Source organism: Heterodontus francisci, chromosome 22, assembly GCF_036365525.1.
Source record: "Heterodontus francisci isolate sHetFra1 chromosome 22, sHetFra1.hap1, whole genome shotgun sequence".
Lineage (NCBI taxonomy): Eukaryota > Metazoa > Chordata > Chondrichthyes > Heterodontiformes > Heterodontidae > Heterodontus > Heterodontus francisci.
The window spans coordinates 34,560,120-34,575,922 of record NC_090392.1 but is presented as its reverse complement, the minus strand read 5'-3'; the positions used below and the strand labels follow the sequence as shown (position 1 = coordinate 34,575,922).

Sequence of the window (15,803 nt, the reverse complement as noted above, 5' to 3'; positions counted from 1 at the left end):
GTCCAACCAGGACATTATATAGCTGCAGTGAAGCTTCGCCCCCATTATATAACTGCCTCTGTTACGCATTCTACTGCGAGGGTAATCACATTGTATGTAGCAACTCAGCAAAATAAGGACTCATTTGATCAAAATAAAGAGTTTAAAAACACAAATATGTGTCAGTGCAATCAGTAAATAATGAGAAATGAAATCCAGAAGTTGGCAAGAATCCCAAGTGGATGTCTTGGTGTGTTTGGGGAAGGGAATCTTTGTCAATGATGGCACACTGTGCATTAACACTGCAGCAGCTGCTGCACCTCTTACAAACTTAGTTTCTTAAGGGAGAGTTTTTAAAAAAGGGAATTGGATAATTGCATGAAAGGAGAGGCAAAGAAAAGCAGAGCTAAGGAAGTGGGCCCAAGTGGCAAGTCTTTGAAAAAACTGGCAATGGTACGATGGCCTGAATGGACTGGCGATGTGTTGTGCACTGCTGATCGTCCATGGCTGGGTCAATACCTCTGCAGCCTTGCGAAATGTCACAGTGGAATTGCATTTCAATGAAACAAGCACCACAAATCGATTAAGACTGTATAGTTTAACAATACTTGCAGCTTCTTCAGCACTGTGACGTGTTGAGTTTCTGTAGTGTAGTGGTGATCACGTTTGCCTAACACGCAAAAGGTCCCCAGTTCAAAACTGGGCAGAAACATTTTCAAAACGAACCCAAACTTCTTCGCAAGAAATATGCAGTCATTGATATTCCCCATGAACACAACACAATTTCTCAAAGCCCTCTTTCTCTTGCACATTGTGTGCACAATGCCTTGCACTCGCTCCTCTTTCTGGTCCTGATGCTGCAGAAAGTTCCGCAAAACCGAGCAGTGACACTTTATTTGGCTCAGATGAGAATAGAAACCTGCAACACGAGCTTGCTAAGTAACAGCGAATCTTAGTCTCATTTCAGACGAGGCAAAAGCACATCAGCAATTCACTTTCACCAGCTCCACAGTCGTTGAGACACGGGCACGCTGCAATATTTTGACCCGCACTGTCCAATTACTCGCTGTCAGCAGCAAGTGGCGTCTGCTGCCTCAATCAACAGGTTACTGGCCATCTCGGGGAGGTAAAATAGCACAACCCGGACCAAATCTCCCCATCAACCAAGCACCGGCTCAGCAAAACATAGGCACATGATATCCGGGTCACTGAACCTCCGAGCAGCTCTTACAGAACACCCAAGTGACTGAAACTTTCTTTGAGTTGCAATGATGAATCTCCGGTGGAAACAAGTTGGGGGAAATTGCTCCTCCTGAACATTTCTTCTTGGGTAAAAGGGGCAAAAATCCTTTTCAATTTAACCACTGCTGCAGCAGATTCTTGGTGTCTTAAGCACCTTGATAACCCAGCTCTTAACATGCAGCCGCAATTATGACAAGGGGTGAAGGTTCATGACACGCAGAGGGGGAAAAGTTATTTAAGTTATGACAGTCGCTCACAGATTTATTAGCGTTTTGTTCAGTCAGTAACAGAGACATACCTGGATTTATTGATGCAGATTAACATAACTATTCAGCGTCACGCAGAGCCGCTAGGAGTACTTTGCCTCCCTTAAAGACGGACACGGCTGATTCTGTAACTGAAGCTAAGGAAACAGGCAGACCTGCCAAATTATTATTTTATTTTGTTCTTCATTCGGCAAGTAACAGGAACACTAACAAGGTGGCGTTGAAAATGAGATGCACTGCGGCTCCGCTCAATATCAAAGCGCTCCTTCATATTGAACCGAGGAAGAATATACATGAATTAAAGCAAAATACTGTGGATGCTGGAAATCTGAAATAAAAACAAGAAATTCTGGAAATACTCAGCACGACTGGCAGCATCTGTGGAGACAGAAGCAGAGTTAACATTTCGGCTCAGTGACCCTTCTTCAGAACTGGCAAATATTAGAAATGTCAAAGGTTAGAAGCAAGTAAAGCGGGGGTGGAGCAAGAGATAACAAAGGAGAAGGTGTAGATTGGACAAGGCCACAGAATAGCTGACCAGAAGGTCATGGAGCAAAGGCAAACAATATGTTAATGGTGTGTTGAAAGACAAAGCATTAGTACAGAGAGGACTGTTAATGGACTGAAAATTGAACAGCAGCAAGTACAAACAGGAAAAAAAACAGTGGGTAAGCAAACTGAACAAACTAAGATGAAATAAAATAAACATACAAAAAAATGTAAAAAATGTAAAAATGAAAAATAACAAAAAATGAAAGTAAAATGGGGGCCCCGTCATGCTCTGGAATTATTGAACTCAATATTCAGTCCGGCACGCTCTCGTGTGCAGTGGTTCACACCGCAGCCTCACAGCTTCAGCGACCCGCTTTCAATTCTGGGCACTGCCTGCGTGGTGTTTGCAAGTTCTCCCTGTGTCTGCGTGGGATTCCTCTGGGTGCTCCGGTTTCCTCCCACATGCCAAAGACTGGCTGCTTGATAGGTTAATTGGCCATTATAAATTGCCCCTCGTATAGGGAGGTGGTAGGGAAATATAGGGAAGGTGGGGATGTGGTAGGAATATGGAATTCGTGTCGGATTAGTATAAATGGGTGGTCGATGGTCAGCTCAGACTCGGTGGGCCGAAGGGCCTGTTTCACTGCTGTATCACCAAACTAAACTAATCGGTCAACGGGATGCTGTTTTTCGAGCTTGTGTTGATGTTCACTGGAACACTGAGGCAATCCCAGGATAGAGATGTGAGCATGAGAGCAGTGGGCAGTCTTGAAATGGCAAGCAACCGGAAGCTCAGGGTCCTGCTTGCGGACTGAGCCGACGTATTCCGCAAAGCGGTCACCCAGTCTGCGTTTGGTCTCCCCAATAAACATGAATATACATGAATTGGATTTAGGCGCCAGTATGTTGCAAAACAAGAAGAAAGAAAAGCACAAATGCCATTAACTCTGACTTTGCAAATGATTCACTGAAAAATTCTTTCATTTGCTGGAAAAGATGACTATTGTGCATCTGAAAATGGGCACCATGGAATTGTGTTGCATACTGACCTGTTTTCCTATATTTGCCTGTCATCTATGCAATTCAATTTGTGTTGGATATTGCTGAGAATCTCATTTCAAGATGAGGGCACAGATATTATTATAATCCGGCTGAAAGCCTAAACCTAGAACAAATACTGTGTTACATGGATTGCAACGTTTCGAGGGCTGTGCAGCTAAGGTGAGGAAGACAGGAATGATGTGTTTGATGATTGCGTGGAATGCATTGCAAACTTGGGTTACGTTGCTTGATTTCATTCTGCACCTTGAAATTCAGAAACAAGTGAGGCACCAGGTGGAAACCAACAGCTGTCTCTGTGGAAGAGGGGACATGGCTTCCTAATCTAACCATTTGAACTCTGCAAACATTCTGCTGGATCTGAACTGCCCTGTATACCAAGGCCAATTTGTATACTGTATAGATTGGCATGCCCAGACTATGCAGAGGACTCCAGGTGGGGTCCAACCAGGACATTATATAGCTGCAGTGAAGCTTCGCCCCCATTATATAACTGCCTCTGTTACGCATTCTACTGCGAGGGTAATCACATTGTATGTAGCAACTCAGCAAAATAAGGACTCATTTGATCAAAATAAAGAGTTTAAAAACACAAATATGTGTCAGTGCAATCAGTAAATAATGAGAAATGAAATCCAGAACTTGGCAAGCATCCCAAGTGGATGTCTTGGTGTGGTTGGGGAAGGGAATCTTTGTCAATGATGGCACACTGTGCATTAACACTGCAGCAGCTGCTGCACCTCTTACAAACTTAGTTTCTTAAGGGAGAGTTTTAAAAAAAGGGAATTGGATAATTGCATGAAAGGAGAGGCAAAGAAAAGCAGAGCTAAGGAAGTGGGCCCAAGTGGCAAGTCTTTGAAAAAACTGGCAATGGTACGATGGCCTGAATGGACTGGCGATGTGTTGTGCACTGCTGATCGTCCATGGCTGGGTCAATACCTCTGCAGCCTTGCGAAATGTCACTGTGGAATTGCATTTCAATGAAACAAGCACCACAAATCGATTAAGACTGTATAGTTTAACAATACTTGCAGCTTCCTCAGCGCTGTAACTGTGTTGAGTTTCTGTAGTGTAGTGGTGATCACGTTTGCCTAACACGCAAAAGGTCCCCAGTTCGAAACTGGGCAGAAACATTTTCAAAACGAACCCAAACTTCTTCGCAAGAAATATGCAATCATTGACATTCCCCATGAACACAACACAATTTCTCAAAGCCCTCTTTCTCTTGCACATTGTGTGCACAATGCCTTGCACTCGCTCCTCTTTCTAGTCCTGATGCTGCAGAAAGTTCCGCAAAACCGAGCAGTGACACTTTATTTGGCTCAGATGAGAATAGAAACCTGCAACACGAGCTTGCTAAGTAACAGCGAATCTTAGTCTCATTTCAGACGAGGCAAAAGCACATCAGCAATTCACTTTCACCAGCTCCACAGTCGTTGAGACAGGGGCACGCTGCAATATTTTGACCCGCACTGTCCAATTACTCGCTGTCAGCAGCAAGTGGCGTCTGCTGCCTCAATCAACAGGTTACTGGCCATCTCGGGGAGGTAAAATAGCACAACCCGGGCCAAATCTCCCCATCAACCAAGCACCGGCTCAGCAAAACGTAGGCACATGATATCCGGGTCACTGAACCTCCGAGCAGCTCTTACAGAACACCCAAGTGACTGAAACTTTCTTTGAGTTGCAATGATGAATCTCCGGTGGAAACAAGTTGGGGGAAATTGCTCCTCCTGAACATTTCTTCTTGGGTAAAAGGGGCAAAAATCCTTTTCAATTTAACCACTGCTGCAGCAGATTATTGGTGTCTTAAGCACCTTGATAACCCAGCTCTTAACATGCAGCCGCAATTATGACAAGGGGTGAAGGTTCATGACACGCAGAGGGGAAAAAGTTATTTAAGTTATGACAGTCGCTCACAGATTTATTAGCGTTTTGTTCAGTCAGTAACAGAGACATACCTGGATTTATTGATGCAGATTAACATAACTATTCAGCGTCACGCAGAGCCGCTAGGAGTACTTTGCCTCCCTTAAAGACGGACACGGCTGATTCTGTAACTGAAGCTAAGGAAACAGGCAGACCTGCCAAATTATTATTTTATTTTGTTCTTCATTCGGCAAGTAACAGGAACACTAACAAGGTGGCGTTGAAAATGAGATGCACTGCGGCTCCGCTCAATATCAAAGCGCTCCTTCATATTGAACCGAGGAAGAATATACATGAATTAAAGCAAAATACTGTGGATGCTGGAAATCTGAAATAAAAACAAGAAATTCTGGAAATACTCAGCACGACTGGCAGCATCTGTGGAGACAGAAGCAGAGTTAACATTTCGGCTCAGTGACCCTTCTTCAGAACTGGCAAATATTAGAAATGTCAAAGGTTAGAAGCAAGTAAAGCGGGGGTGGAGCAAGAGATAACAAAGGAGAAGGTGTAGATTGGACAAGGCCACAGAATAGCTGACCAGAAGGTCATGGAGCAAAGGCAAACAATATGTTAATGGTGTGTTGAAAGACAAAGCATTAGTACAGAGAGGACTGTTAATGGACTGAAAATTGAACAGCAGCAAGTACAAACAGGAAAAAAAACAGTGGGTAAGCAAACTGAACAAACTAAGATGAAATAAAATAAACATACAAAAAAATGTAAAAAATGTAAAAATGAAAAATAACAAAAAATGAAAGTAAAATGGGGGCCCCGTCATGCTCTGGAATTATTGAACTCAATATTCAGTCCGGCACGCTCTCGTGTGCAGTGGTTCACACCGCAGCCTCACAGCTCCAGCGACCCGCTTTCAATTCTGGGCACTGCCTGCGTGGTGTTTGCAAGTTCTCCCTGTGTCTGCGTGGGATTCCTCTGGGTGCTCCGGTTTCCTCCCACATGCCAAAGACTGGCTGCTTGATAGGTTAATTGGCCATTATAAATTGCCCCTCGTATAGGGAGGTGTTAGGGAAATATAGGGAAGGTGGGGATGTGGTAGGAATATGGAATTCGTGTCGGATTAGTATAAATGGGTGGTCGATGGTCAGCACAGACTCGGTGGGCCGAAGGGCCTGTTTCACTGCTGTATCACCAAACTAAACTAATCGGTCAACGGGATGCTGTTTTTCGAGCTTGTGTTGATGTTCACTGGAACACTGAGGCAATCCCAGGATAGAGATGTGAGCATGAGAGCAGTGGGCAGTCTTGAAATGGCAAGCAACCGGAAGCTCAGGGTCCTGCTTGCGGACTGAGCCGATGTATTCCGCAAAGCGGTCACCCAGTCTGCGTTTGGTCTCCCCAATAAACATGAATATACATGAATTGGATTTAGGCGCCAGTATGTTGCAAAACAAGAAGAAAGAAAAGCACAAATGCCATTAACTCTGACTTTGCAAATGATTCACTGAAAAATTCTTTCATTTGCTGGAAAAGATGACTATTGTGCATCTGAAAATGGGCACCATGGAATTGTGTTGCATACTGACCTGTTTTCCTATATTTGCCTGTCATCTATGCAATTCAATTTGTGTTGGATATTGCTGAGAATCTCATTTCAAGATGAGGGCACAGATATTATTATAATCCTACTGAAAGCCTAAACCTGGAACAAATACTGTGTTACATGGATTGCAACGTTTCGAGGGCTGTGCAGCTAAGGTGAGGAAGACAGGAATGATGTGTTTGATGATTGCGTGGAATGCATTGCAAACTTGGGTTACGTTGCTTGATTTCATTCTACACCTTGAAATTCAGAAACAAGTGAGGCACCAGGTGGAAACCAACAGCTGTCTCTGTGGAAGAGGGGACATGGCTTCCTAATCTAACCATTTGAACTCTGCAAACATTCTGCTGGATCTGAACTGCCCTGTATACCAAGGCCAATTTGTATACTATATAGATTGAAATGCCCAGACTATGCAGAGGACTCCAGGTGGGGTCCAACCAGGACATTATATAGCTGCAGTGAAGCTTCGCCCCCATTATATAACTGCCTCTGTTACGCATTCTACTGCGAGGGTAATCACATTGTATGTAGCAACTCAGCAAAATAAGGACTCATTTGATCAAAATAAAGAGTTTAAAAACACAAATATGTGTCAGTGCAATCAGTAAATAATGAGAAATGAAATCCAGAAGTTGGCAAGAATCCCAAGTGGATGTCTTGGTGTGTTTGGGGAAGGGAATCTTTGTCAATGATGGCACACTGTGCATGAACACTGCAGCAGCTGCTGCACCTCTTACAAACTGAGTTTCTTAAGGGAGAGTTTTAAAAAAAGGGAATTGGATAATTGCATGAAAGGAGAGGCAAAGAAAAGCAGAGCTAAGGAAGTGGGCCCAAGTGGCAAGTCTTTGAAAAAACTGGCAATGGTACGATGGCCTGAATGGACTGGCGATGTGTTGTGCACTGCTGATCGTCCATGGCTGGGTCAATACCTCTGCAGCCTTGCGAAATGTCACTGTGGAATTGCATTTCAATGAAACAAGCACCACAAATCGATTAAGACTGTATAGTTTAACAATACTTGCAGCTTCCTCAGCGCTGCAACTGTGTTGCGTTTCTGTAGTGTAGTGGTGATCACGTTTGCCTAACCCGCAAAAGGTCCCCAGTTCGAAACTGGGCAGAAACCTTTTCAAAACGAACCCAAACTTCTTCGCAAGAAATATGCAATCATTGACATTCCCCATGAACACAACGCAATTTCTCAAAGCCCTCTTTCTCTTGCACATTGTGTGCACAGTGCCTTGCACTCGCTCCTTTTTCTAGTCCTGATGCTGCAGAAAGTTCCGCAAAACCGAGCAGTGACACTTTATTTGGCTCAGATTAGAATAGAAACCTGCAACACGAGCTTGCTAAATAACAGCGAATCTTAGTCTCATTTCAGACGAGGCAAAAGCACATCAGCAATTCACTTTCACCAGCTCCACAGTCGTTGAGACAGGGGCACGCTGCAATATTTTGACCCGCACTGTCCAATTACTCGCTGTCAGCAGCAAGAGGCGTCTGCTGCCTCAATCAACAGGTTACTGGCCATCTCGGGGAGGTAATATAGCACAACCCGGGCCAAATCTCCCCATCAACCAAGCACCGGCTCAGCAAAACGTAGGCACATGATATCCGGGTCACTGAACCTCCGAGCAGCTCTTCAAGAACACCCAAGTGACTGAAACTTTCTTTGAGTTGCAATGATGAATCTCCGGAGGAAACAAGTTGGGGGAAATTGCTCCTCCTGAACATTTCTTCTTGGGTATAAGGGGCAAAAATCCTTTTCAATTTAACCACTGCTGCAGCAGATGATTGGTGTCTTAAGCACCTTGATAACCCAGCTCTTAACATGCAGCCGCAATTATGACAAGGGGTGAAGGTTCATGACACGCAGAGGGGAAAAAGTTATTTAAGTTATGACAGTCGCTCACAGATTTATTAGCGTTTTGTTCAGTCAGTAACAGAGACATACCTGGATTTATTGATGCAGATTAACATAACTATTCAGCGTCACGCAGAGCCGCTAGGAGTACTTTGCCTCCCTTAAAGACGGACACGGCTGATTCTGTAACTGAAGCTAAGGAAACAGGCAGACCTGCCAAATTATTATTTTATTTTGTTCTTCATTCGGCAAGTAACAGGAACACTAACAAGGTGGCGTTGAAAATGAGATGCACTGCGGCTCCGCTCAATATCAAAGCGCTCCTTCATATTGAACCGAGGAAGAATATACATGAATTAAAGCAAAATACTGTGGATGCTGGAAATCTGAAATAAAAACAAGAAATTCTGGAAATACTCAGCACGACTGGCAGCATCTGTGGAGACAGAAGCAGAGTTAACATTTCGGCTCAGTGACCCTTCTTCAGAACTGGCAAATATTAGAAATGTCAAAGGTTAGAAGCAAGTAAAGCGGGGGTGGAGCAAGAGATAACAAAGGAGAAGGTGTAGATTGGACAAGGCCACAGAATAGCTGACCAGAAGGTCATGGAGCAAAGGCAAACAATATGTTAATGGTGTGTTGAAAGACAAAGCATTAGTACAGAGAGGACTGTTAATGGACTGAAAATTGAACAGCAGCAAGTACAAACAGGAAAAAAAACAGTGGGTAAGCAAACTGAACAAACTAAGATGAAATAAAATAAACATACAAAAAAATGTAAAAAATGTAAAAATGAAAAATAACAAAAAATGAAAGTAAAATGGGGGCCCCGTCATGCTCTGGAATTATTGAACTCAATATTCAGTCCGGCACGCTCTCGTGTGCAGTGGTTCACACCGCAGCCTCACAGCTCCAGCGACCCGCTTTCAGTTCTGGGCACTGCCTGCGTGGTGTTTGCAAGTTCTCCCTGTGTCTGCGTGGGATTCCTCTGGGTGCTCCGGTTTCCTCCCACATGCCAAAGACTGGCTGCTTGATAGGTTAATTGGCCATTATAAATTGCCCCTCGTATAGGGAGGTGGCAGGGAAATATAGGGAAGGTGGGGATGTGGTAGGAATATGGAATTCGTGTCGGATTAGTATAAATGGGTGGTCGATGGTCAGCACAGACTCGGTGGGCCGAAGGGCCTGTTTCACTGCTGTATCACCAAACTAAACTAATCGGTCAACGGGATGCTGTTTTTCGAGCTTGTGTTGATGTTCACTGGAACACTGAGGCAATCCCAGGATAGAGATGTGAGCATGAGAGCAGTGGGCAGTCTTGAAATGGCAAGCAACCGGAAGCTCAGGGTCCTGCTTGCGGACTGAGCCGACGTATTCCGCAAAGCGGTCACCCAGTCTGCGTTTGGTCTCCCCAATAAACATGAATATACATGAATTGGATTTAGGCGCCAGTATGTTGCAAAACAAGAAGAAAGAAAAGCACAAATGCCATTAACTCTGACTTTGCAAATGATTCACTGAAAAATTCTTTCATTTGCTGGAAAAGATGACTATTGTGCATCTGAAAATGGGCACCATGGAATTGTGTTGCATACTCACCTGTTTTCCTATATTTGCCTGTCATCTATGCAATTCAATTTGTGTTGGATATTGCTGAGAATCTCATTTCAAGATGAGGGCACAGATATTATTATAATCCTACTGAAAGCCTAAACCTGGAACAAATACTGTGTTACATGGATTGCAACGTTTCGAGGGCTGTGCAGCTAAGGTGAGGAAGACAGGAATGATGTGTTTGATGATTGCGTGGAATGCATTGCAAACTTGGGTTACGTTGCTTGATTTCATTCTACACCTTGAAATTCAGAAACAAGTGAGGCACCAGGTGGAAACCAACAGCTGTCTCTGTGGAAGAGGGGACATGGCTTCCTAATCTAACCATTTGAACTCTGCAAACATTCTGCTGGATCTGAACTGCCCTGTATACCAAGGCCAATTTGTATACTATATAGATTGGCATGCCCAGACTATGCAGAGGACTCCAGGTGGGGTCCAACCAGGACATTATATAGCTGCAGTGAAGCTTCGCCCCCATTATATAACTGCCTCTGTTACGCATTCTACTGCGAGGGTAATCACATTGTATGTAGCAACTCAGCAAAATAAGGACTCATTTGATCAAAATAAAGAGTTTAAAAACACAAATATGTGTCAGTGCAATCAGTAAATAATGAGAAATGAAATCCAGAAGTTGGCAAGAATCCCAAGTGGATGTCTTGGTGTGGTTGGGGAAGGGAATCTTTGTCAATGATGGCACACTGTGCATTAACACTACAGCAGCTGCTGCACCTCTTACAAACTTAGTTTCTTAAGGGAGAGTTTTAAAAAAAGGGAATTGGATAATTGCATGAAAGGAGAGGCAAAGAAAAGCAGAGCTAAGGAAGTGGGCCCAAGTGGCAAGTCTTTGAAAAAACTGGCAATGGTACGATGGCCTGAATGGACTGGCGATGTGTTGTGCACTGCTGATCGTCCATGGCTGGGTCAATACCTCTGCAGCCTTGCGAAATGTCACTGTGGAATTGCATTTCAATGAAACAAGCACCACAAATCGATTAAGACTGTATAGTTTAACAATACTTGCAGCTTCCTCAGCGCTGCAACTGTGTTGAGTTTTTGTACTGTAGTGTAGTGGTGATCATGTTTGCCTAACCCGCAAAAGGTCCCCAGTTCGAAACTGGGCAGAAACATTTTCAAAACGAACCCAAACTTCTTCGCAAGAAATATGCAATCATTGACATTCCCCATGAACACAACACAATTTCTCAAAGCCCTCTTTCTCTTGCACATTGTGTGCACAATGCCTTGCACTCGCTCCTCTTTCTAGTCCTGATGCTGCAGAAAGTTCCGCAAAACCGAGCAGTGACACTTTATTTGGCTCAGATGAGAATAGAAACCTGCAACACGAGCTTGCTAAGTAACAGCGAATCTTAGTCTCATTTCAGACGAGGCAAAAGCACATCAGCAATTCACTTTCACCAGCTCCACAGTCGTTGAGACAGGGGCACGCTGCAATATTTTGACCCGCACTGTCCAATTACTCGCTGTCAGCAGCAAGTGGCGTCTGCTGCCTCAATCAACAGGTTACTGGCCATCTCGGGGAGGTAAAATAGCACAACCCGGGCCAAATCTCCCCATCAACCAACCACCGGCTCAGCAAAACGTAGGCACATGATATCCGGGTCACTGAACCTCCGAGCAGCTCTTACAGAACACCCAAGTGACTGAAACTTTCTTTGAGTTGCAATGATGAATCTCCGGTGGAAACAAGTTGGGGGAAATTGCTCCTCCTGAACATTTCTTCTTGGGTAAAAGGGGCAAAAATCCTTTTCAATTTAACCACTGCTGCAGCAGATTCTTGGTGTCTTAAGCACCTTGATAACCCAGCTCTTAACATGCAGCCGCAATTATGACAAGGGGTGAAGGTTCATGACACGCAGAGGGGAAAAAGTTATTTAAGTTATGACAGTCGCTCACAGATTTATTAGCGTTTTGTTCAGTCAGTAACAGAGACATACCTGGATTTATTGATGCAGATTAACATAACTATTCAGCGTCACGCAGAGCCGCTAGGAGTACTTTGCCTCCCTGAAAGACGGACACGGCTGATTCTGTAACTGAAGCTCAGGAAACAGGCAGACCTGCCAAATTATTATTTTATTTTGTTCTTCATTCGGCAAGTAACAGGAACACTAACAAGGTGGCGTTGAAAATGAGATGCACTGCGGCTCCGCTCAATATCAAAGCGCTCCTTCATATTGAACCGAGGAAGAATATACATGAATAAAAGCAAAATACTGTGGATGCTGGAAATCTGAAATAAAAACAAGAAATTCTGGAAATACTCAGCACGACTGGCAGCATCTGTGGAGACAGAAGCAGAGTTAACATTTCGGCTCAGTGACCCTTCTTCAGAACTGGCAAATATTAGAAATGTCAAAGGTTAGAAGCAAGTAAAGCGGGGGTGGAGCAAGAGATAACAAAGGAGAAGGCGTAGATTGGACAAGGCCACAGAATAGCTGACCAGAAGGTCATGGAGCAAAGGCAAACAATATGTTAATGGTGTGTTGAAAGACAAAGCATTAGTACAGAGAGGACTGTTAATGGACTGAAAATTGAACAGCAGCAAGTACAAACAGGAAAAAAAACAGTGGGTAAGCAAACTGAACAAACTAAGATGAAATAAAATAAACATACAAAAAAATGTAAAAAATGTAAAAATGAAAAATAACAAAAAATGAAAGTAAAATGGGGGCCCCGTCATGCTCTGGAATTATTGAACTCAATATTCAGTCCGGCACGCTCTCGTGTGCAGTGGTTCACACCGCAGCCTCACAGCTCCAGCGACCCGCTTTCAATTCTGGGCACTGCCTGCGTGGTGTTTGCAAGTTCTCCCTGTGTCTGCGTGGGATTCCTCTGGGTGCTCCGGTTTCCTCCCACATGCCAAAGACTGGCTGCTTGATAGGTTAATTGGCCATTATAAATTGCCCCTCGTATAGGGAGGTGGCAGGGAAATATAGGGAAGGTGGGGATGTGGTAGGAATATGGAATTCGTGTCGGATTAGTATAAATGGGTGGTCGATGGTCAGCACAGACTCGGTGGGCCGAAGGGCCTGTTTCACTGCTGTATCACCAAACTAAACTAATCGGTCAACGGGATGCTGTTTTTCGAGCTTGTGTTGATGTTCACTGGAACACTGAGGCAATCCCAGGATAGAGATGTGAGCATGAGAGCAGTGGGCAGTCTTGAAATGGCAAGCAACCGGAAGCTCAGGGTCCTGCTTGCGGACTGAGCCGACGTATTCCGCAAAGCGGTCACCCAGTCTGCGTTTGGTCTCCCCAATAAACATGAATATACATGAATTGGATTTAGGCGCCAGTATGTTGCAAAACAAGAAGAAAGAAAAGCACAAATGCCATTAACTCTGACTTTGCAAATGATTCACTGAAAAATTCTTTCATTTGCTGGAAAAGATGACTATTGTGCATCTGAAAATGGGCACCATGGAATTGTGTTGCATACTCACCTGTTTTCCTATATTTGCCTGTCATCTATGCAATTCAATTTGTGTTGGATATTGCTGAGAATCTCATTTCAAGATGAGGGCACAGATATTATTATAATCCTACTGAAAGCCTAAACCTGGAACAAATACTGTGTTACATGGATTGCAACGTTTCGAGGGCTGTGCAGCTAAGGTGAGGAAGACAGGAATGATGTGTTTGATGATTGCGTGGAATGCATTGCAAACTTGGGTTGCGTTGCTTGATTTCATTCTACACCTTGAAATTCAGAAACAAGTGAGGCACCAGGTGGAAACCAACAGCTGTCTCTGTGGAAGAGGGGACATGGCTTCCTAATCTAACCATTTGAACTCTGCAAACATTCTGCTGGATCTGAACTGCCCTGTATACCAAGGCCAATTTGTATACTATATAGATTGAAATGCCCAGACTATGCAGAGGACTCCAGGTGGGGTCCAACCAGGACATTATATAGCTGCAGTGAAGCTTCGCCCCCATTATATAACTGCCTCTGTTACGCATTCTACTGCGAGGGTAATCACATTGTATGTAGCAACTCAGCAAAATAAGGACTCATTTGATCAAAATAAAGAGTTTAAAAACACAAATATGTGTCAGTGCAATCAGTAAATAATGAGAAATGAAATCCAGAAGTTGGCAAGAATCCCAAGTGGATGTCTTGGTGTGTTTGGGGAAGGGAATCTTTGTCAATGATGGCACACTGTGCATTAACACTGCAGCAGCTGCTGCACCTCTTACAAACTGAGTTTCTTAAGGGAGAGTTTTAAAAAAAGGGAATTGGATAATTGCATGAAAGGAGAGGCAAAGAAAAGCAGAGCTAAGGAAGTGGGCCCAAGTGGCAAGTCTTTGAAAAAACTGGCAATGGTACGATGGCCTGAATGGACTGGCGATGTGTTGTGCACTGCTGATCGTCCATGGCTGGGTCAATACCTCTGCAGCCTTGCGAAATGTCACAGTGGAATTGCATTTCAATGAAACAAGCACCACAAATCGATTAAGACTGTATAGTTTAACAATACTTGCAGCTTCCTCAGCGCTGCAAGTGTGTTGAGTTTCTGTAGTGTAGTGGTGATCACGTTTGCCTAACACGCAAAAGGTCCCCAGTTCGAAACTGGGCAGAAACATTTTCAAAACGAACCCAAACTTCTTCGCAAGAAATATGCAATCATTGACATTCCCCATGAACACAACACAATTTCTCAAAGCCCTCTTTCTCTTGCACATTGTGTGCACAATGCCTTGCACTCGCTCCTCTTTCTAGTCCTGATGCTGCAGAAAGTTCCGCTAAACCGAGCAGTGACACTTTATTTGGCTCAGATGAGAATAGAAACCTGCAACACGAGCTTGCTAAGTAACAGCGAATCTTAGTCTCATTTCAGACGAGGCAAAAGCACATCAGCAATTCACTTTCACCAGCTCCACAGTCGTTGAGACAGGGGCACGCTGCAATATTTTGACCCGCACTGTCCAATTACTCGCTGTCAGCAGCAAGTGGCGTCTGCTGCCTCAATCAACAGGTTACTGGCCATCTCGGGGAGGTAAAATAGCACAACCCGGGCCAAATCTCCCCATCAACCAAGCACCGGCTCAGCAAAACGTAGGCACATGATATCCGGGTCACTGAACCTCCGAGCAGCTCTTACAGAACACCCAAGTGACTGAAACTTTCTTTGAGTTGCAATGATGAATCTCCGGTGGAAACAAGTTGGGGGAAATTGCTCCTCCTGAACATTTCTTCTTGGGTAAAAGGGGCAAAAATCCTTTTCAATTTAACCACTGCTGCAGCAGATTATTGGTGTCTTAAGCACCTTGATAACCCAGCTCTTAACATGCAGCCGCAATTATGACAAGGGGTGAAGGTTCATGACACGCAGAGGGGAAAAAGTTATTTAAGTTATGACAGTCGCTCACAGATTTATCAGCGTTTTGTTCAGTCAGTAACAGAGACATACCTGGATTTATTGATGCAGATTAACATAACTATTCAGCGTCACGCAGAGCCGCTAGGAGTACTTTGCCTAGACGGACACAGCTGATTCTGTAACTGAAGCTAAGGAAACAGGCAGACCTGCCAAATTATTATTTTATTTTGTTCTTCATTCGGCAAGTAACAGGAACACTAACAAGGTGGCGTTGAAAATGAGATGCACTGCGGCTCCGCTCAATATCAAAGCGCTCCTTCATATTGAACCGAGGAAGAATATACATGAATAAAAGCAAAATACTGTGGATGCTGGAAATCTGAAATAAAAACAAGAAATTCTGGAAATACTCAGCACGACTGGCAGCATCTGTGGAGACAGAAGCAGAG

At 44.0% G+C, this 15,803-nt stretch overlaps 5 non-coding genes across 5 annotated transcripts; all 5 read left to right on the top strand.

Moving 5' to 3' along the window:
- Positions 1–618: 618 nt before the first annotated feature.
- On the top strand, positions 619–691 carry trnav-aac (transfer RNA valine (anticodon AAC)). Its single transcript has one exon. It is a non-coding gene; the product is annotated as a tRNA-Val (tRNA).
- A 3,407-nt stretch (positions 692–4,098) lies between these two features.
- trnav-aac (transfer RNA valine (anticodon AAC)) lies at positions 4,099–4,171 on the top strand. The gene has a single exon. It is a non-coding gene; the product is annotated as a tRNA-Val (tRNA).
- Positions 4,172–7,578: 3,407 nt separating this feature from the next.
- Positions 7,579–7,651, top strand: trnav-aac (transfer RNA valine (anticodon AAC)). Its single transcript has one exon. It is a non-coding gene; the product is annotated as a tRNA-Val (tRNA).
- A 3,407-nt stretch (positions 7,652–11,058) lies between these two features.
- trnav-aac (transfer RNA valine (anticodon AAC)) lies at positions 11,059–11,136 on the top strand. Its single transcript has one exon. It is a non-coding gene; the product is annotated as a tRNA-Val (tRNA).
- A 3,407-nt stretch (positions 11,137–14,543) lies between these two features.
- trnav-aac (transfer RNA valine (anticodon AAC)) lies at positions 14,544–14,616 on the top strand. The gene has a single exon. It is a non-coding gene; the product is annotated as a tRNA-Val (tRNA).
- The last annotated feature ends 1,187 nt before the right edge of the window (positions 14,617–15,803 follow it).